This window comes from Zingiber officinale, chromosome 7B (genome assembly GCF_018446385.1).
Source record: "Zingiber officinale cultivar Zhangliang chromosome 7B, Zo_v1.1, whole genome shotgun sequence".
In the NCBI taxonomy this organism is placed as follows: domain Eukaryota; kingdom Viridiplantae; phylum Streptophyta; class Magnoliopsida; order Zingiberales; family Zingiberaceae; genus Zingiber; species Zingiber officinale.
In genome coordinates, this window is record NC_055999.1 from 116,139,851 (window position 1) to 116,163,402 (window position 23,552).

The 23,552-nt window shown below is 37.8% G+C and overlaps 1 pseudogene; it reads right to left on the reverse strand.

The window, feature by feature from the left end:
* Positions 1-165: 165 nt before the first annotated feature.
* On the reverse strand, positions 166-18,171 carry LOC122004713 (annotated as a pseudogene).
* Positions 18,172-23,552: the final 5,381 nt, after the last annotated feature.

The window sequence follows — 23,552 nt, forward strand, 5'->3', positions numbered from 1 at the left end:
CTAGCCATCCCTGTTCAGCCTAACCCGGGGACTAAGCTAGGCCGAACACAGCACGGCATAAATGGGGTTAGATTCATAGGCAACAGAGCCTGACACTTTGCATCTAGATGACTAGTCGAGCAATTCATATTCTGGTGATGATGACAGAAACCTCAAAGAAGAGGGTTGAAGAGCAGAAAGATTTCAGAGCACATAGAAACAATTCAGAAAACTAAATACAAAGAAGAAAAATATAAGATCATGCATCCCCTGCATCAGTTTTTCCTCCTATACCTGATGATTAAAGCAATGGAGAAAAGGTTGATGACTACTTGGAAGACCACTGTGCCAATGGATTTGCAACTGAAGCAACGAGTGTGGACAGATCTGATCAAGTAGTTCACCACTGTGCCAATGGCATACATATCAGTGAAATCTAGCGCAGCTATCAGTCAGATGTTTGTTTGTTGAACTTACCGACCAGCCTACCATTCGAAAAGATTTTGACTATCTTCCATGGCTGCAGATGAAGGTAGAAACATAAACCACGTTTAACAATTTAAACAGCTTATAGATGCACCAAACAAACTGAAGGGTGCCGAGAGATTCTCATGCATACCTGTTAGAGGAAAAGGGTTAACCTATGTGCTTGCGATGGTTTCCATCACCTCGGTGGTTGAACTGAATTAGAGGCTCCAGCAGCGGCTCCAAAAGACATGCTACTTGCTGATCCATTCTCGCAGGCGAATTACCACCCCATTTTGCTTCTGATTCTAGTGGCTCTAATACATATACACTGCCGTCTGTCATGCCTACGGCAAATTGATTCGGTTCTGATGGATGTGCAGCAATCACTAGTGGATATACAGTTATGCTGTCAAAAGAAGTTGGTAGCAACCTTTAGTAGCTGAAGTATTAAGAGACAAATTTGGTTATCTCTGACAATTAGCAACATAGTTAGCAGTTTAACAAAGTCGCTAACATGTTCAGAGAAGGATTTACAAGTTGGCGTCTTTTGGATGAAAGAAACATAGGAAAATATATAAATACATTATGAAAGATAGCCCAAAAAATTAAACTATAAGAAGATGGGGACTGCAATTTCATGTGATGCTGAAGAAATGCAAGTTAACAACCAGTTAGGTATGTGCTGCTAAAAGTTGTCACAAAGGCACCAATCTCGAAGCACTCTTAGCGCTTGCAACAAGTAATAGAGTATAAACAACATGATATGATAATTAAACATACCTGAAACTAACAAAATAAGCAGCTGGAAGGATGCGGCGTCTCAGACTGAGGTTGGCAGCACTAAATATACATATGGTGGCATCTAAAAAACTTGCATATATCAACTGATTGTCGCATGAGAATGTTGCATGTGCAATGGGAGCAGAACCCAAATAAGGAGACCACTGTAATAGGAAGGTCCAATTTTATATCATAATTCATATGCTACACTATTCACAATCTGACAGAAATACCTGCTTCACAAATTCTAATTTAGTAGTTTCATATAAAGCAATCTGGCTTTCATGCACAGCTAGGAAGTGTATTTGATCTTGATGGAACTGAACGCGTGTCTGAAATGGTTACTGCAGTACACCCAGAAGGAATTTGCAGAAACCTACTTCTCTGTTTCTCCCATCCATCAGTCCCAAACACACAAAGCTGCAAAGAGTACAGTATGAGCATTAAAAGAGGTGCGCCCATGGCATGCTTCTCACCATAACAAATTCTCAATGGATAAGTCCAAAATCACTAAATTGTGTGCAAATTAAGTATTTATATTACAAAGAGAACAGTCAATAACCTGAGCATCAGCTCCAGATGAGACCAGCACATTCAAAACATTTGAAAAAGCAAGACCAGTAATTCTCTTAGAGTGCCCTCTAAGTTTGCTCTTGACCTGCATAAGCATTAACTCCGAAGTTACAATATTCTTTATCCCACCTATCACAGGCTGTGGTAGTAGAAAAGTACCTCATCAACTCGGACATTATAGATCTGAATAGTGGAATCTTCCATTCCTATAACAATTATATTATTGTCTTGTGGATGAAATGCGAGAAAAGTTGCCGCAGGTGGAGGTGACATGAATGTTGTCATTGTCTGCCATGAATAACAAATTGGTTAGTCTCAACTTTAACTTAAGTTTTGTAGTGCTATAATGATCCATTTCTAACCTTAAATGTCATCATGTTGAATAGGGATATCTTCCCTCCTGAAGCTGACATAACATAAGAATCATTCTTTGAAAGTGCAAAGCAATGGACAGCTTTTTCAGGATTTGTGTCAGGAATTTTGTTAGTCATCAATATGCCGCTTGGTGGTTGCCACAACTGAGGAGCTATACCTGTTGTCGCCTACAGATGAAGTATGTAATTAGCAAACTGTGGAACAACATTGTATAGTATTATAGAAAAGATAGCACTTTGAGGAAGTATTGTTCATGTCTTCACCTATCCACTCGAATGGTGTTCATTACGAGGCAACATCCAGTGTACGAGAATTGCATTTGATGCTAAAGCGAGGATGGCAACACCAGAATTGGTGTAGATCAGTTTTGAAATCTGCAATAAGAAGTTCTAATCATGGCCTTCAAATATTTCTTCTTTACTGCTATACATGAAAATTCATCTTAAATTAACAATGGTCTACAAGAGCAACATATTAGAGCAGGCAGCATATTTATTATGTACATTTACTCTGAAACATTTCTAAATTTCGAGACTCTTTCTTCTGGACAGATTTGCCATGTAGAGAGACAGTAAAAGTTGGTTATGGATATTGTTTTAACTTTTGTTGACATTAAACTTATCAAGAATAAATGGGTAATATTTCAGTTCTACAAATGGCCTTAAATAGTTCACAATTCAGTTCTACAGATAACCTTAAATAGTCCACAAGTGGTAATAGTTTTCCCAACATGGAATTCCTTCCACTTGGTTCTAGATTAGTCCTAGATTATTCAGTGAAGGAAATTGAAAAACAATTTTATGAAAGATTTTTCTACAGTATCTATCTTAAACAATATGTACAGAGTGCTTGTAGAACAATCCAACAATAGAAAAGGAAACTAACTAGGCTATCATATCCCATCATGCATGGAATCAGATCCCATGATTTTTTGAATCAGATGATCATCTGATAATTTATAAAATATTTTTAGCTTAATTTCAGAGATATACATGGTTACAAAATCTTCTAACTGTACATTAATCATATTTTCCCACACTCCCCCCTCAAGCTAGTGAATAAGTGTTTATCATTTTCAACTTGAATACAATACTTTGAAACATTGAGTTACTTAACCATTTAGTAACTACATCACTAAGTTGTTCATGTGTAGATATGCAAGGGCACTCTCGAGTTTCTCCATGATGAAGTCTCTGTTAAGTTCGATGTGTTTGGTTTGATCATTTTGTACTGGATTGTTTAGCTATGCTAATCACAAACTTATTATCACAATAAAATTTCATTGGGTCATCCCACTTGATCTTTAAGTCTTCTACGACGATCTTTAACTAAAGTTGTTTACACACCTTGGGTCATTTGTTCCTTGCTCCACGTCATGAGGTTAACCTTCTATTGGCCATTTATCCGGTATCATCAACATTTGTATATATGCCTCTAGCACTAACCTCCATTTCTTTTGAACAGAATACCCTTTTCTGAAATCCCTTTGAGATACCATTCACTCAATGAGCTACTACCAGATCAGCTTTTTTCAAGCTGCATGAATTGTAATAACACTTATTGCATATACTATATCTGGTCGAGTATGAAACAAACAAATAAATAACTTTTCCCAGGTGTTACTATTTTCTTATCAACTGTAGCATCTTCCTCTATCATTTTAAATTTGTCAAATCATATCCGTGGTGATTACTTAAGTCTATATGTTTTTTTTTTAAAAAATTTACATACAATAATCCAAATTTTTTTCATATCTTGATGGGACCTCGATATACATTTCTTCTTCTAGTTCACAATGAAAAAATGCATTATTGACACCAAATTATTGTAACTATTGGATCATTAGGGGGTTAATACTCAACCATTTTAGATAGTTCATTTGTTTACAATTATAATTAATGGCAGCGAAAAAACAAATTACAGAATAATAAAACAAAGAACAATGCTATGTCAACGATTTTATATTGTTCATAATCCTTGTTCCTGTCTGAGAGTTGTCGGGTGAGTCACCAAGGAACAACTGTCGTGGGGAGGAGTCCTCATGGTCCGGTGGCGAAGCAAGCTTCTAGGATCTCTAAGAGACTTAGCAAGAGATTAGAATGGGGGCCAAGGTGGACCTCGACGCGGTCACTCCAATGCTCAAGTTAGAAATGGGATGGTCAGAAGAAAAACTTAGAAAGTAAAGGTTTGAGATGTGTAATGTGCGCGTACCTGCGCCCGCCTAAGAAGACTTTCTTTTATACCTTCTCCTAGGAGGCACGAACCCCACGTTCAGGCCGTGGGACTGTCATGTGGGTTATCACAGTATCCACATTCCCCGCTATTAGGAGGGGGAGCCAGCAACCGTATTAGGAGGTAGGGGGAAAGGGCTGAGCTGCCAAGCCAAGGGAGTTATGCATGACCAAGCTAAGGGAATTGTAGTTGAGTTAAGGGCGTCGGGCATGGATGAGCCGAGGGAATCAGGCATGACCGAGCTCAGGTAGTCAGGCATGATTGAGTTGAGGGGGTCCCTTTAATAGTTACGGATCATCCATTCACTCAAATTACGGTAATGCAAAAGTTTAAGCACCAAGGATAATTGGTGGTCCGACTGGACCCCAACCACTTCACAAGTGGACCACCAACTTGAGCTGGCAGCAAACTTGCTTAATGATGCCGTCAAAAGGATGGAAAATTTCAAAGTGTGAACGTGGTGGACCCTTACCACTACAACCCCTAGTAGTGGCAATACATAACGACCAGCTGTAAAGGCGGTGCAATAATATGAGCATCTAATAATGCTCTAGCTGTAAAGGTGCAATAATAAGAGCACCGAATAACTTTAGTGTGTCGTGTTGTACAGCAGATAAGATTCCCTCTTATCAGGATAAAAAGTAGAACCTGTCGATGGGGCCCAAGGAGCACCCGAGGTTCCTCTTTCTAATCCTATATAAGGAGGATATGTAAACCATTGCAGGGTATCAAGCAATACTTGAGCCCTACTTTGGTAATAGCTTGTAAACGCTTCTCTTCGGGGAATAAATCTTTGAGTTTGAAGTAAGCTGAGTCTGCAACATCAAGTAAGTTCTTATCTCAATTATTTTGAACTCGTGTTTTGATCCAACATCAAGCAATACTTGAGCCCTACTTACTTGATGTTGCAGACTCAGCTTACTTCAAACTCAAAGATTTATTCCCCGAAGAGAAGCGTTTACAAGCTATTACCAAAGTAGGGCTCAAGTATTGCTTGATACTCTGCAATGGTTTACATATCCTCCTTATATAGGATTAGAAAGAGGAACCTCAGGTGCTCCTTGGGCCCTATCGACAGGTTCTACTTTTTATCCTGATAAGAGGGAATCTTATGTGCTGTACAACACGACACACTAAAGTTATTCGGTGCTCTTATTATTGCACCTTTACAGCTAGAGCATTATTAGATGCTTATATTATTGCACCGCCTTTACAGCTAGTCGTTAGGTATTGCTACTACTAGAGGTTGTCGTGGTAAGGGTCCACCACGTTCACACTTTGAAATTGTCCATCCTTCTGACAGCATCATTAAGCAAGTTTGCTGCCAGCTCAAGTTGGTGGTCCACTTGCGAAGTGGTTGGGGTCCAGTTGGACCACCAATTATCCTTGGTGCTTAGACTTTTGCATTCCCGTAATTTGAGTGAATGGATGATCCGTAACTGTTGAAGGGCATTTGTGGTTTGAACAACTACTTGCCTTTGTAGTTGGTGGAGCTATTCCCTGATGCCTTGATCATCCTCGAGGGTGATCGGGTATTGTCTCTGTAGGAGCTTCTGGTATTGTTCATCCAGGTAGAGAGGTTGTCGAGTATCTTGATCATCTCCTGGGCCTCCTTGTTGGGCTTTTGCTGAACTTCCTCCAATGCTTGGGGTACTAGCTCCAGTCCTCCAAGAATCTAAGCTGGCCATTCTGAAATTAAGAGACAATTTATTAGTCTTGAAAGTGAATCTACTAATTGATTGTCTCTGCCTTCTATGTGTTCAAACTGGATGGAAATGCTAGTTCCAGTAATATAGTCTGTGAAGGCGAGCCACCGAACCCTAGAGGGTTTATTTATGGCAGTCTTCCTGAAAAAGCTTATGATCGCCTGGCAATCAATTCTAATAATCATCTCCTTCTTATCTAAATAATATATTTTGAGGGCTTCGAGGGAGTTTATGACGACATATATCTCTGCATCAATGGTAGATTTAATAGGAGAGTAGTTGCCACTCGCGTATGCGCACACCTTCTCTGAGGTTTTAGGATCATATTTACACCTTTTCCATTTGCATACGCCTCCCCATCCTTCAAGGCATTCGTCTACTTCAAGTATTATAAAACAATCTTCAGGAGGCACTTCTAAATCTGGCAGTTGTTTGACGGTCTCTTTAATTTTCTTTACTAAAGACCAATCCTGAAAATTCATCCTTTTGTCACCGGTAGGGAGTCAGGCATGACTGAGCTAAGGGAGTGGAGTCAGGCATGACCGAGCTAAGGGAGTAGAGTGTGGCCAAGCTGAGGGAGTCGGGTATGAATGAACCGAGGGAGTTTGACCTGTCTCAAGTCCACTTTGACCAAAGTCGAGCTCCTTTTCTCTTTAACTTACAACTCAACAAACTTTTGACTGACCGGGGGTGCCACGTGTAGGCTATCTATTTCCGCCACATCAATACTAGTTCCTACTCCATGGCCTATGATCCATCGATGAGCCACTTCTCGAAATTCACTATTTTTCTCCTTCTTCGAAACCTTTACACTCTTCTCTTACAAGCTGGAATTTAGGCTTAAGAAGAGTTACAACAATTATAAACAATTGAAACACAAGGAAACTAAGGCAAAAATTTGAGAAAGCATTTTAGGTAAAGCATTTTCGGTACTTCTCTCATTGCTCCTTTCCTTCATGTTTATAGATCAACAAATCATGATTTAAAATTTTGACATGTGTAGGAGTTTCGATCCCAGACCGGAATGATACAATTTCAATACCGTATTGTTCCATGACGATACAATTTTCATACTTTTTTAATTTTTAAATGTAAATACATATTATTTTATTTTGATTATTAAAATTCACTGATGAAGACTAGAAGAAGGAAGCCCATAACTAATACCATGACAAAAATTGAAAACAATTTACTGTTGTATCTCTCTTAAAAAATGTACAAAGTGGTTATATATATATATGACAAATGGAGGTGCTTGAGCAAAGTAGGTGTTGATAAGGAAGACCCGGAGTTGAGACCTCTTAATAGAGGAAGACTGAGAAGAGAGACTTCTTGGCAGATTAAGAAGACTCGAAAGTGAGGCTTCTTGGCAGAGAAAGATCTAAAGGAGAAGTCTCTTTGCACTTAAAGTTTGAGTGAGTGTTGAGAAATTACGAATGACATGTAATTTTAGGCTTTGGTAGACTTTCACTTAGGCGTAGATTCAATCAAAAAATAGGTGTTTCAAGGTCGTAGTCGATAATTGGGGCTAGATGTTAAGTTGACTAAGCAATAGAGTCAAAATGTTTTTCTCACAAGTTTTATTTCTAGTTAAGCCAACTAGACATTGAGTTGAATTAATTAGGTAGTCGAGTGAACCATTGTTTGAATTTAAAAATTAGACCATTCGAAGAGGATCTTATCAGTTTATATTGCAGATGAGTTGACTAAAGAAAGGAGTTGATAGAGAGGACTTCTGGGATCTATATTTTAGTTGACTGACTTATGTGATTTATATTTCAGTCAACTTGGAATGATTTTACTTAACTACAATTCAACAAAATAGCCGGTTGAAGTTTATCCAAGACTGTTTCAAAATTATAACTAGAGGAGCAAGAGTTGCTCGTCTAACAATTATTGTTATAATTAAAAGCCACCATTATAGTGCTCCACCTTGTTCCTTTTCTAATATGTTATAGTCCTTTATTTTAAGCGTCCAATTATGCTTTTCGAGATGACCTTGGTTTTAATTTTTTTTTATTTTAAAAGGTTTTTTTAAGAGGTTCTCTTCCTCAAATAAAGAAAAAAGATAGTAGGCTTTTAGGGGTGTCTTATGTTGCAAAAAGGTGATATTGCTCACCCCAAGCGGTCCAGTATCGTTAGCCCTATGGCTAGATATAGCAGGTAAATCAAATACCAAGCAAGCCCCCATATGGGAAGGCATTTTCCATGACTTCGCTTGCCTTCCAGGGGTCCCTTATGGTCCATAGACCGTGGAGTAGGAACCTGAGGTTTTGAACCACATCAAATCAATTTGTTTTAGCTTGATATTAAGTGACCCAACTGTTTTAAGTCTTATATTTACATCAAAAAAATTTTTGAACCTTAAGCCCGCTCCTAGTCATTCCTCTCTAGTCGCACCACTAATCCAAACATGCAAAGCGTAGTAAAGGAAAAAAAATTAAAGCCTCAAGAATAAGGCAAATATTTTGTGTGTGTGTGTGTGTGTGGGGGGGGGGGGGGGGGGTTGATGCTTGCACGAGCCTAGCAAGGTTGACATATCATAGAAAAAATCTGCAAATAAGCAGAATTAATTGAACCTAAATGAAAAGGTAGTTAGAAATGTGTTCCCCTTAAAAATCAGGATATGGTAACTTGAACCCATCAAGCAACTGGTACAATTTACAAGCTAAGGACTGAATTTTGAAGTATTTATACTATTTGTCTAGAAAGCCATTCAATGCACATAACTACCCAATATCTAATAAAAACTATAGAGACCTAGAGATCAAACCTTGCTTGTTCTAAGAATATTTGGGAGTCTTAAAGATCGACATTGAGCTGGTTCACTGACTTCAATAAGCTTCCAGATATTTGATTTGTCTATTGATTCATCAACAACTCTAGGTTTCACATCTACCATGTTTCTGACATCTCCATTCTATCAATATCAAAAACAATATTAGCACATTAGTCTATGAAATTCATGAGCTAGACTATAGATGAAATATAGCATAGTTTAAAAAAAATTAAAACTATATTTCAGAACATTGAAAAGAAAATCACAGACCATTCCGGTTATAGCCATAGGTGGAGCAGTTCTATCAGTTATTCCAGAGGTTGTTGCAATTTCAGCAGCAGTAGCAGCAGCAGACAATGGGTTTATTATAGGCTGTATCAGAGAGCAGAAATATCATCAAATTCCTCCTTGTCGGACCGTTGCGGCCGGCTAGGAGGGGATGGTTGGATATCCTGTAAACACAAAAAGACAACAAACCCTTCCTCGAACTCTTTAAGCTAACACTTGTATATATAAAGTAAGCTGATAAATTAAAAGCATAAAGAAAAAGCGAGGCACAAAAGGTTTACTTTGTTACAACCGATGTGGTTGTTAATCCAAGGAAGATTAAGCTTACTAAAGATCTCCTTCAGGCGAAGAAGCCTCGTACAGCAATGTAGCGCAGAAAACAGAAGCTAAACTAGAACAGAAGCGCACAAGTGTTTGGAATTACAATTCAGAGTTCATTAAAAAGCTTCTGGACCAAGGCTATATTTATAGCCTTGGTCGGGGCGCCTGGAAGGGTTCCGGGCGCCTTGGGGGGATAAAACTTATCCCCCAACGTTCAGATCGAGTCAAAACTCGATCTGGTCAATTTTACTGCTTAGGGCGCCCCGGAGGGTTCCGGGCGCCCCGGAGGGCTCCGGGCGCCCCGGAGGGCTCCGGGCGCCCCGGAGGGCTCCGGGCGCCCCGGACTGCTCCGAGCGCCCCGGAGCCCAAAGTCAATAGTTGTTGACTTTTTCGTCCGGGACTTCTTCTCTGGTTCAGTCCCGCCTCGGTCCGGTTCTTCTCCTCCGGATCCGCTCGCTTGGGTGATCTCTGCCATCCGGAAAAGGGCTCACCCGAACCCAACTTCCGGTCTTCTCGAGCAGCCTTCTGCTCCGGCTTCTCGTCCTTCTCGTCCACCAGCGTACTCATCCGCAGTCTTCGTCCCTCGGTCGCACCGCGTGCCGACCTTCTCGCTAGCTGCATCTCTTGCTCCCCGAACAATCTTCCGCTCCGGCTTTCGTCCCTTGGAACCACCGCACGCTTCCTTCTCGTCCACCGGGGTACTCTTCCGCAGCGCCTCGTCCCTCGGACGCACCGCGTGCCGTCCTTCTCGCTAGCTGCGTCTTCCGCTCGAGTACCTGTGCTCCTAAGCTCCTGCACACTTAGACACAAGGTTAAAACAACGCAGGACCTAACTTAACTTGTTGATCACACCAAAACAACCTTGGGGTTCCAACAATCTCCTCCTTTTTGGTGTGATCAACCCAAGTTAAGCTAGAGTTACAAATAGACATAGAATAAAAACAATTTATTGCAATAACATGCAACATGATAGAAAAAATTGAATTTCAAACATTTCAAATTTTAATTTTCAATTTTCTACCTCCCCCTAGACTTATACTTTCCCTTCTCCCCCTTTGATCACAATAAAAATAGGGTTTCAAGAAAAACAATCTAAGGGTTTGACACTTAGAAAAATTATAGAAATCTATTTCAATGTTTTTCAGAGAAAAAATATTTCCAAGTTAAAGAAAAAAATTCTAAGTCAAAGAATGACTTTTGAAAAATTTCTAAGTTTTCACCAAAAATAAATCTTTCTAAGCCTAAAAATTTATGCAAGAAAATTTAAGAAAATTGATAGCATTAGAAAAAATTTTCTATGCATTTATTTATTTATTTTATACTGATACTTATATCAGCAAGTTTTAAATTTCCATTTCAATTTTTCATAACTTCTCAAATTACACTTTTTCAAATTTAAAGCCACGAATATTAAACATGCAATAATTTGTATCATGTTAATTTCTATTATTTTTTGAATTTCAACTTCACAAAAATATTCAAATAGCATAGATTCTAACTTGATAAAATTTTTCGACAATATAAAAAATTCTTTCGGCAATGTGCAAATTTCGTTCGAAAGAATATTTTGTAATTTGCAAGAATTTTTTAACAACAAAAATTCTAATTTACAGGAATCTATTAACAATAGATTTCTTAATCCGAAACACCTTTTCGATGACTCAATTTCTAAATCGTAAAATTCTTTCGAGAGAGTAATTTGTAATTCGAAAAATTCTTCTAATTTGCATAATTCTTTTGTCAAAATATTTTTTAATTTGCAAATTTCTTTTGATAATATTTCTAATTTGCAAGACAAATTTGACAATTGATTTTCTAATTCAAAAAACTTTTTCGGTAATTCAATTTTTAAATCGCAAAAATCTTCAGGCAATTTTTCTATTGAATTAACCGGTTGTTCAGAGGGTAGAGACCATACCTTACTTACCTCGTTGGCCGTTGGTTCTCCCCCTGCTGAATTAATTTCTTCCGAAGATTCTCCCCATTCATCGATCTCGGGATGTACTTCGGCTGTTGGGGCTGTCTCGGTAATTTCTTCCGTCTCGGATTCTTCTGATGACGGCTTGATGTCTATTGAGGGGGACGGCTTCAATCGGTTCTTCGTAGAGTTTTAAGAACTTTTCCCAAAGTTCTTTTGCGTTGTTGTATTCGCCAACTCTATCAAAGTCTTCGTTTGGTATTGCGGTTAAAATGTGAAACTCTGCCCGACCGTTTGCCATTGACTCGTCACGTTGCTTCTTGTTCCATAGGCGTAGATCGAGTTCTTCTCCATTCGTTGTCTTTGGTGCTTCATAACCTGTTTTCATTATTAGAGAAATACCAATATCAGAGTTAAGAAATACCGTCATTTGTTGCTTCCAAGAAGCAAGCTCCCCCTCGAATGCTGGTGGGTAGTCGCTAGCTCCGGCCATTGTTTTGTTGCTTCAGACGGCGGTTAGTCCTTCTGAGGCGTACTCGGATCTGATACCACTTGTAGGACCATTGCGGTCGGCTAGGAGGGGGTGGTTGGATATCCTGTAAACACAAAAAGACAACAAACCCTTCCTCGAACTCTTTAAGCTAACACTTGTATATATAAAGTAAACTGATAAATTAAAAACATAAAGAAAAAGCGAGGCACAAAAGGTTTACTTGGTTATAACCGATGTGGTTGTTAATCCAAGGAAGATTAAGCTTACTAAAGATCTCCTTCAGGCGGAGAAGCCTCGTATAGCAATGTAGCGCAGAAAACAGAAGCTAAACTAGAACAGAAGCGCACAAGTGTTTGGAATTACAATTCAGAGTTCATTAAAAAGCTTCTGGACCAAGGCTATATTTATAGCCTTGGTCGGGGCGCCTGGAAGGGTTCCGGGCGCCTCGGGGGATAAAACTTATCCCCCAACGTTCAGATCGAGTCAAAACTCGATCTGGTCAATTTTACTGCTCAGGGCACCCCGGAGGGCTCCGGGCGCCCCGGACTGCTCCGGGCGTCCCGGACTGCTCCGGGCGCCCCGGAGCCCAAAGTCAACAGTTGTTGACTTTTTCGTCCGGGACTTCTTCTCTGGTTCAGTCCCGCCTCGGTCCGGTTCTTCTCCTCCGGATCCGCTCGCTTAGGTGATCTCTGCCATCCGGAAAAGGGCTCATCCGAACCTAACTTCCGGTCTTCTCGAGCAGCCTTCCGCTCCGGCTTCTCGTCCCTCAGAATCGCTGCGTGTTTCCTTCTCGTCCACCAACGTACTCATCCGCAGTCTTCGTCCCTCGGTCGCACCGCGTGCCGACCTTCTCGCTAGCTGCGTCTCTTGCTCCCCGAGCAATCTTCCACTCCGGCTTTCATCCCTTGGAACCACCGCACGCTTCCTTCTCGTCCACCGGGGTACTCTTCTATAGCGCCTCGTCCCTCGGACGCACCGCGTGACGTCCTTCTCGCTAGCTGCGTCTTCCGCTCGAGTACCTGTGCTCCTAAGCTCCTGCACACTTAGACACAAGGTTAAAACAACGCAGGACCTAACTTAACTTGTTGATCACACCAAAACAACCTTGGGGTTCCAACACTCCTTTTATGTAAAAAGAACAGGTAGTTTTTCCTATTATGATACCTTTGTTATGGTCTCCGAACCAACCCTAGTTGCATCAAAAGAATGATTTTCAAGTGCGCGCATCAAACGAAGTTCATCCCCATTTGCCAAAATTTTAATTCCATTATCATGTGTCGCAACAGCCAAAAGTGTTCCTTCCTTGTTGAATCTCATCCTTGGACTTGCCTAAAGTTACAAGTTGATACATTGTATCTAAGGCTTCTTTTTGAAAAGTATTGAAATATGAGGCCAGAAAAAAAAAAAAGAAGAGAGATTACTGGTAAGCCACCATCAGCATCAACAGTTGTCAGTAGATTGACACTATCCATATCCCAGAACTTGATCATGAATTTATCACCAGCTACCAAAAACCGGTTCCTTGTGGTGTCAAATTGCGCAACTTCTGAAGAACGTTTTCGGAAACCTTGGTAGGTCCTCTTCACTGCTCCTTCACTTTCATTCCACTCCACATCGAATGTTTCTCCTTCTTTACTAAAAATGAGGAAATACAAAACAAAACAAAAAATGTCAGCAGAGAAAACAGAGCCAATAGATACTTATTCTGCAAAATAATCCACTGCTCTAAAAACATACCTGGAACCATCAGCGCTATAAGACACCAGTTCCCTGGAGCATTATAATCCACCCTGGAACCCAAATTGGCATACAACCATGCCTTTATTTTTCCAGCACTGCTGTTGAAAAGATGAACTGCAAGTAAAAGAAGCAAAAAATAAAAAGAATAATAAACCTTAAACAATTCCCAAGAAAAAGTCAACATGTGAATCAATGGTTAAAGAAGAAAGCAATTCTACAAAAGCCAAAATAGTTAAACTACCTGATTGTTCTCCTTGTGATGTGGGCAAACAGAGTAAACAGGTGCCTCGTGGCCTTCAAAGGTGTACTGTTTGGTGCCACTAGTTGCATCCCACACCTAAAGTACCACAAAGCTTGATAAAAAAACTTCAAAATGACAAGCAAAAATACAGGAGAAAATCAGAGTTCTATGTCAACCCTAGTTGTCTTGTCATCTCGGCAGGTTATTATTGAAAGCTGCTTATTAGGATGAGCAAATGCAATATCATTGACACCACCAACATGTGCATCAATCTGTCATTTGAATGTCAGAAAAAATCAATAATAAGATTAAATGAAGCAAGGAAATGATTTAAATGCTCTAGTGCTCTCAAACCTCCAAGTGTTGTTTGATAACATCACCACCATGATAAGAATATATTTGCACTATGTGCCTTGAGTAAGCAGTACCTACACAATAATAAGGAATCTTACTAAAAAAAAGTTACTGATAGTCATCTTTATTTTGCAGTGCAGAATTAGCTCACCAAACAAGGAGCTGTCTGGACTCCATATTATGCGATTAACTGAAACAACAGAATCCTTAACCAAAGAAGCCTGAGTAACATAAAGAGGATGTCAGAAAAACAAAAACAGGAGTACACCACACAGCCTATGTTAACATACTATGGTACAAATTTATCGATCTTCTGTTACTAAAACCTTTTACAAGTGAACCATGGAAGTGTTGACATCTAATATGGTATGGAGAGGTAGAAGAAGAGTCAATTATAGGACACAACAATACAACAGTGCATAATATCAGTAAATGGAAGCATACCTGCACGGGATAGGAGAAGAGTCAATTATAAGAGGACACAAGAATAAAATATTGCATAATATCAATAAATGGAAGTCATACCTGCAGGGGCATGAAGCAAGTTCCGAGATCCCGAACCTTGAAGTTCTTCAGAACTAATCTCTCCCTAGTGCCAACATCCCATAATGCAATATCACCAATGTTTGTACCAACTATGATATGTCAATAAAGAAACCAAACTCAGAAAGAGAAGACCAGAAGTGCTAATATCTAAAAAAATAAAGGCAAATAATAGTTTACTGAAAAGTAGTACCAAGAAGAATGGTCTGCTGGATTGGGTGAAAATCCATGCTCATAGGGTTTGATCCTTGGCTCAGTGTTTGCACAACAGTTTTAGGCAAGTCCTCCAGGGAGAATGTAGCCGGGTTATGGTTCTGAGGATAGGAAACTGGCAGTATATTGACAGGCAGATTTACCTGAATCATATAGTTCAGGCTAACAAATAGTTAGGATCGCCTAACAATCAAAAGAATCAAACATAGCCAAAAGAGAAATAACTTGAGAGTAGAAAATGCCAAAAGACCTCGTCAGAAATCCCAAGGGGCCTTGCTCTTTTAGATACATGGTCAAAATCTACAGATGCATACTCAATAGAAGGGCGGGCTGCTGAAGGAGTCCTCATATGCTTCAGAATTGCAACTTCATTCAAAAGAAAAACCATCATTTGTGTCAAATTATTATTCATAATAACATCCTAGACTCGCTAGCATAATCCACAATATTACTGGGATTTGTAGATGCATTCAACCCAATAGGTCCACTAGAGACAGCTGAATGGGTCACAGCTGAAGGATTAGACATCCAACCAGCAAGGGGTGTAGGAACTGGTGTTGGAGCAAATTGAAAAGGCTGAAGAGGAAACACATTGTGGGTGTAAGTCAAATCTCAATAGAAGAATATGATAAACATAAATATACGAAAATTACCCCATGAGCACCCAATGGAGGAAAACTTCCTGCTTTTGGCATGGCTCCAAGAAGTGGATTGTTTGGAGCAAGTGCACCATTTGGTTGCCCACATGAATGGCCAACAAAAAGAGTTTTGATATCTGGATTTGGCCTAGGGTTCTTGCACAACTGATGTTGCCAGTTTAAACTGCCAAAGTAAACCAATTAGTGGCTCAAATACAAATGAACAAACCCCAGATAGTCCAAGAGTTAAAAGTTGAAACAAACTGATCAGAATGCTAAATGATAAAGATTTCCGAGCACTATAGAAAGTTTACCTTCACAAACTATTATATTTGCCATGTTCCTCTTTAATAAAGTATTGCTAATGAAAAAGTGTAAGCAATTAAAACTCACAATAACTTTGCCACATTGATAATGTACTAGCCATTACTTGCAAAAGTTTATATAATACAGAATCTAATGATAAGCATTCTTATGTGTCGTAGTATTCAATGTCATATACTCCAAACATTTTTCATTGATTTCTGCAAATCCAAGCTATGTGAAAAATGTCAAAAATAAAAAATACCATTATGTAGCACTTGAGATTCCAACAAGTCTCGCATAATTGCATATTTGCAAGCTTAACTAAATCATGCTACGTGGAATCCATAAAATGTCTGGGTGTCACAATTATTGAGGAGCACAAAGAGAATCACTTTATGGTTTAATGTGCAAAATGGAAAAATATAGAGAAGAAGGATGCACGGCAAGACGGCAACAATTCTAGAAAAGGAATCCAAATGAGAAGTCAAGAGAACAGAATCAAACAAACGAAAGATTATATTATCTGGAACTATTTGAAATACAAAGATCTAAAGGTTTGCAGGGTAAAACAACCAATAATTTACTCGGAAGAGACTTAACCACAGGAATACTTTTTATATTGTAAGATAAACACCAAACTTTATCGCATAGGATCATCAACTATGAAGATAAAAACAATTGTGACCTTCACAAGATCATGCTTTGGATTATTTTCCCATCTCTTCAGAAACATATCAGTGTGCAAAATCTAAGGTATGGTGAGCCACAGAGACAATTATAAGAACTTCTTACAGTCTTACCTCTGGTTAATCAACCCACGCAGCCTAGAATATTTTAGGTTTGGAAACTGCAGTTTCTCTTGGAACAAGGAGTTTGCTTCAATCAGCTTCTTAAGTTCAACAAGCATGATTGACCTTGCTGATTTGGTATCCCCATACTTTGAAAGTTGCTCATTTTCCCTAAAAAGCAAGGGTGCTGGCCACATGAGAAACAAGTAAAATATTGAAATATATCTATATATACTAAATGAATTTCAAACCTGAAGTTTTCTAAAATCAAAAGTTGTGTGATTTCCTTAAATAGCTCTTCACTAAATGAGGCAAAGGCCTTCAAATCCTTCACAAGGATTTCAACTGCCTTTGATCGGTCATGCCTACGAAAGAAAATAAGTTTGAGAAAACCAATGATCAGAAATATTGATATATAACGCCAAAAACTGAAGTCTACCTGTCCAGCGCTTCGAGATACTTCTGCTTCCGTATTTCAAAGAAAATTTTCATAGAGTATTGATTGTCATCAACCTTGGTAAATCCAGAGAGATACTTCTCAACATTATCCCAATTCCCATTCTGCACCTCGTCCTCAAAATATTTCATATTGACATAGAACCCAGACTCCTGCTCAAGCCTGTAGCCAAACCACAAAAGTATGATAAAAGAGTCAAACAACATCACAGGTAAACGCTAATCCTTCAGTCAAAAATTCAAACTTCAAAAAAAAAAAAACAACTTGTGAACTGTTTCCTTGAACTTCTCCTCATCAAGGAATTGCAATATCAGAAACACCAACTCTCTACTAAGTGATGACATCGCATCCGCTCATCTCCTCCTCCAACTCTAATTATCACACAAGAAAAATAAAACAATCATATCTTCCCGACGGTATCCAAAACACACAAAAAAACGTTTTGGAGCTATTCCGAAAGTCCAATATCAAGAAAAACTCAAAGTTAAGCCTCTGTCCAAAGCTAAACAACAAGCATGAATGAACAAGGCACCGACATATACCGCCAAAAATACTTCTTTTACTTCAAACAAGATCCGAGTCCGGCATCGGAGAGGACTCGACGCCTAGGGCTCCCACAGATTCTTACTACCACGCCAAAAATGGAGAATCAAGAAACACGAAGAAGAAACACGAGGTGAAGGCAGGCGAAAGTTGGAGAACTTTTCAGGGACGAAAAAAACGGAAGCCGTAACTTTTATCCGACGATTCCAACTCAAAAGGGGGAAGATCCGGGAGGGTATCCGAGCTCACCTCGGAGATGAAGAAGACCGGGGTCGGGTGACGGCGGCACCGGAGACAACGATCGATCCGAGCGAGGCGAAGACGGTGCACCAATAATTTAGATCGCAGACTGCTCCCTTCCCCAGGCAGGAAAGGAAGGAATAAGGAACTAGAGTCTAGAGATCGCTCTCCATCGGGGACGCCAGCGGGGCCGCATTTAAAGGCCGATGAACACATATTTGATACGTCTACGTACTTATCAATTTATAGAATTATGAACACCGTTGATAAATGTTCACGTTGGATTGATAAGCCAACTGACCAACTGACGAGAGTGGGTCCCGCCTCGCATTTGAGGCTACTAATCTCCGGATTAGCCGAGTGAGCTCAAACAAGAAGAACATCTTTGTCCAATAAAACAAAAGCACGTAAGCTTAAGGTCCGCAAGGCTTGCTGAGGACACGCGGTGATCTGCGATTCCTGGATTGGCTCTGCACGCATCTTGGAGAAACCTGGGTTGGACGTCTGTCGGCTGACCTGGCGGATTTCAATAAATCTATCAATAACCTAATAAATTTAATAATAAAATAAAAAGTGTCCCTCTTTACTCTTTAATTATAAAACGTAAGTTATTTTTGGATTACTCTAAATCCGTATCTCTCTATATTAATGTCCAAGATAAGTGATCATAATGCCCCTGGTAATTTTTGTTGGTTTGATCAGCTAAAATTTTTTATCCTTCAATTAAAATGTATACATGTACATGCATATAATTAATGTACACATATGATATTACTAAAATACCCATATGTACACTTACATGTATTGATTCTAGCTGATCAGATTCTGACCATTTAGCATTATCCAATGCCCCCAGTCACAGACGGTGTGATAAGTAAAGGATAGGATGGTATATTCATGTAATTAGATTTTGATGTTTTTCCATAAGGTATATCAAATGCCCATGATGTTTAAATTACTAGTGTTGTTGGACCGTCTGTAGAATTTATTTGTACAATTAAATTTATCTAGTGGTTAATATTGATCCATCCATCTCAAAAATTGATCAAATCATAAAAATTAAATAGCTGGTTAAAAAAAAACTATCATAATGCATATATTTTATAAATGATATTAACAAATAAGACTTTTGAAGCAGTAAATATTAATATATAAAAGTTAAAGGTTTTTAAGTTTAACAGTAGAATAATATATATATATATATATATATTTGATATCCTGCGCGCCCGCACAATACGTGACTGTGTGCACGCGTAGGATATCAACTGTATATATAGAGTCTTAATCTCCTGTGCGATACGCACAGTGCGCGACTGGGAGATCAAGCTTTGTTTTTTTAAAAATTTTTTTATTATTTTAAATTAAAAAAATTAACATTTACTTATATAAATTTCTAATACATTAATATATCCCCTCAACATATTACAATACTCAATAAATACTTAAATTAATTTTATTTTAATTTTTTTAAAAAACCAAACACTATAATCTAATTGAGAAACCTGAACCCCAGAGGTAAAATATAAAAAAAAATAACTTTGATACTATAACCCAAAGTCTGAACCCTAGAGGTAAAATCTAAAAAAAAATAGCTTTGTTACTATAACTCAAAGCCTGAACCCTAGAGGTAAAATCTAAAAAAAAATAGCTTTGATACTATAACCCAAAGCCTAAACCCTAAATAGTTTTGATACTATAACCCAAAGCCTAAACCCTAGAGGTAAAATCTAAAAAAAAAATAGCTTTGATACTATAACCTAAAGCCTGAACCCTAAAAATAAAATTTTAAAAAAATATTTTAATTATTTTTTTTAATTCAAAAATTAAAAACAAATTAAAAAAAACCAAAACTAGTTAAATCCTGCGCGCGCGCATAGTCGCGCACTAGACATAGTAAAATAATTAATAGTAAAGATATCAAGTTAACATATATAAAATTAAAGTTTAATAGTACTCGACATAGTAAAATAATTATTAAAATAGAAGATATCGAGTTATCTGTAATTAAAAGATTTAAGTATTTAGAATCCTTTTTATAAAAGAATGGAAATATTAATAGAGATATTTTATACAATAACAACAACAACAACCAAGCTTTTTCCCACTAGGTAGGGTCAGCTGTATGAATCCTTTTACGCCATTGAGCCCTATCTCCTATTATATCATCATCTATATTTAAATAAATGTTATCTTGTTTTATTGTTGCTAACCAAGTCTTTTTTGGTCTTCCTTTTCCTCGTTTGATATGTATGTTTATCATAGTTTCACATTGCCTAACTGGAGCATTTATTGGTCGTCTAAGTACATGTCCGTACCATCTTAAACGTGTCTCTCGGAGTTTGTCCTCAATAGATGCAACTCCGACTTTCTCTCTAATGTTCTCATTCCTTATTTTGTCCATCTTCGTATGTCCACACATTCACCTTAACATCCTCATCTCTGCAACTCTCATCTTATGCTCATGTGCTCGAGTCATAGCCAACATTCAGCTCCATATAACATAGCAGGTCTAACAGCGGTTTTATAGAACTTACCTTTAAGTTTAAGAGGTACTTTACGGTCACATAAAACACCCGACGCTCCCCTCCATTTCACCCATCCTACTTGTATTCTATGTAAGACGTCTCTCTCAATCCTCCATCATTTTGTAAAAATGATCCTAAATATTTAAATCTCTCGGTTCCGGGCAACTCGTCCTCTCCTATCTTAACAATTGTTTCATTACTTCTAATATTGCTAAATTTAAATTCCATATATTCTGTTTTTAATCTACTAAGCTTAAAACATTTCCCTTCTAGTGTTTCCCTCCAAGATTCTAGCTTAGCATTTACTCCTTCACGTGTCACATCTATCAAAATAATATCATCTGCAAACAACATGCACCACGGTACTATCTTGAATGTGCACAGTGAGTTCATCCATAATTAGTGTAAAAAGATAGGGACTTAGGGCTGATCCTTGATGTAACCTTATCTTTATTGAAAATGCTTCAGTTATTCCGCCTGAAGTCTTTATTCTGGTCGTTACATCCTCATACATATCCTTAATTAGTTCAATATATGTTACGCTAACACCTCTCTTTTCTAAAATTCTCCATATAATTTCTCTTGGGACTCTATCATAAGCTTTTTCTAAGTCAATGAATACCATGTGTAGATCTTGTTTTTGCTCCCGATATTTTTCAATTAATTGTCTAAGGAGATGTATAGCTTCTATTGTCGACCTTCCAGGCATGAACCCAAATTGATTTTCTGTCACTGTGGTCTCCTTCCTTAATCTTTTTTCTATTACTTTTTCCCAAAGTTTCATAGTATGACTCATTAGTTTAATATCCCTATAGTTTGCACAATTTTGTATGTCTCCCTTGTTCTTATATAAGGGAACTAGAGTACTTATCCTCTATTGATCAGACATTCTTTTCGTTTTCAATATCATGTTAAATAATTTTGTAAGTCATTCAATACTTTGTTTCCCTAAGCACTTCCATACCTCTATCGGAATATTATCTGGTCCAACGGCCTTTCCATTGTGCATCTCATTTAAAGTTTGTTTTACTTCTGAAGTTTGAATTCTACGATAAAAATTAAAATTTCTATGCTCATTTGACCTAATTAAATTACCTAAGTTAAGTTGGTCACCTAAACCTTCATTAAAAAGTTGATGTAAATACCTCTTCCACCGCTCTTTTATTTATCCATCATTTACTAATACCCTATTACATTCATCTTTAATACATTTTATTTGACTAAGATCTCTTGTTTTCCTTTCTCTCACTTTAGCTATTCTATAAATATCTCTTTCCCCTTCTTTTATATCCAATTTTTGATATAACCGTTCAAAAGTTTCATTTTTTGCTTCACTCACTACTTTCTTAGCTTCTTTCTTAGCTATTATATATTTTTTTAAGTTTTCCTCGTTCTTACAAATATATAATTTCTTAAGCTATTCGTTTTTCCTTCACTTTCTCTTGTACTTTCTCATTCCACCACCAAGATTCTTTACTTAATGGTGCATGTCCCTTTGACTCACCGAGTACACTCTTAGCTACTATTTTCAACTTTGATACCATCTTATCCAATGTTGTATTAGAGTCATCGTATATCTCACCTAATGCTTGTACTTCTACCTTCTCCTTAAATATATTTTGTTTTCCATCCTTTAACTTCCACCACTTAATTCTAGGAATTGTATATATTTTTTTTCTATTGATACTATGTTTGAGGCATATATCCAACACTACTACCCTATGTTGGGTAGTTAAGCTTTCTCCAAGGATGACTTTGCAATCTTTACAAATCTTTCTATCCTTCTTCCTAACCATAAGAAAGTCAATTTGCGATTTATTATTCTCACTTTTGAATGTGACTAATTGTTCTTCTCTTTTCTTAAAAAACGTATTAGCTAATATAAGGTCATATGCTATCGCAAAATCTAATATAGTTTTCCCTTCCTCATTCCTCGTTCCAAATCCATAACTCCCATGTACTATCTCATATTCCTCATTTTTCACTTCGACGTGCCCATTTAGATCACCTCTTATTAAAATCAATTCACTTGGTGGAATATTTTGTAATATTTCATCTAAGTCCTCCCAAAACCTTGATTTGGTAGCTTCATCTAATCCTACTTGTGGTGTATATACGCTAATTATGTTCATAGTTTCTTTCGCCACTATTATTTTAAGGGCTATAATTCTATCCCCTTTTCTAACTACTCCTACAACTTCATCCTTTAACAAATTATCTACAATGATACCCACTCCATTTATTACTTTACTCTTTCCAGTGTACCATAACTTAAAACCCGAGTTCTCTATCATCTTTGCCTTCTCGCCTATCCATTTTGTCTCTTGTACACACAAAATACTAATTTTTCTCATAATCATCATATTTACTACCTCCATTGATTTACCAGTAAGAGTTTCTATATTCCATGTTCCAAATCTTAGATTATTAGTTTTCTTATCATAGTTGTTCTTATCTAACCTATGGTGTGAGAACTTTTGCGTATTTAACACTACACCCAAGTTCTCATGGAGATGTAGCGGTCCTTGCTAAGACGTTACAGTCGAACCCTGTAACGCGAACTCTTGCATATTTATCACTACACCCGAGTTCTGGTGATGTAGCGGTCCTTGCCGAGACGTTACAGTCGGACCCTGCAACGTGTTCCTTCCGGGGAACAACCTAGTATTAGCACAATAGTTTAATGGATTCATTTATTGAATATTTGTCATAGTTTGACGCTGGTTGGCAACCTAACGCAACCCTCCTCCTTTATTCGGGCTTGGGACCGGCCATGACCGGCCATCATAGGCGGAGTTTAGAGATATTTTATATATGATAAAATGGATAATTAAAATAAAGGAAGTGTTAGATATTTTTTATTATTGTGAGGTACATATAAAATAAAAGAAAGTTTTATAAAATGTTAGTTAGATTTACTATATATATTATATGGAGTTGAATATTGAGTTATACGAATATAACATGAAAGTTACAAAGATAAGAATATTAAGATGAATATGTAAATAACATAGAGATTATTATATTGATATATAATTAGATGATCAATAAA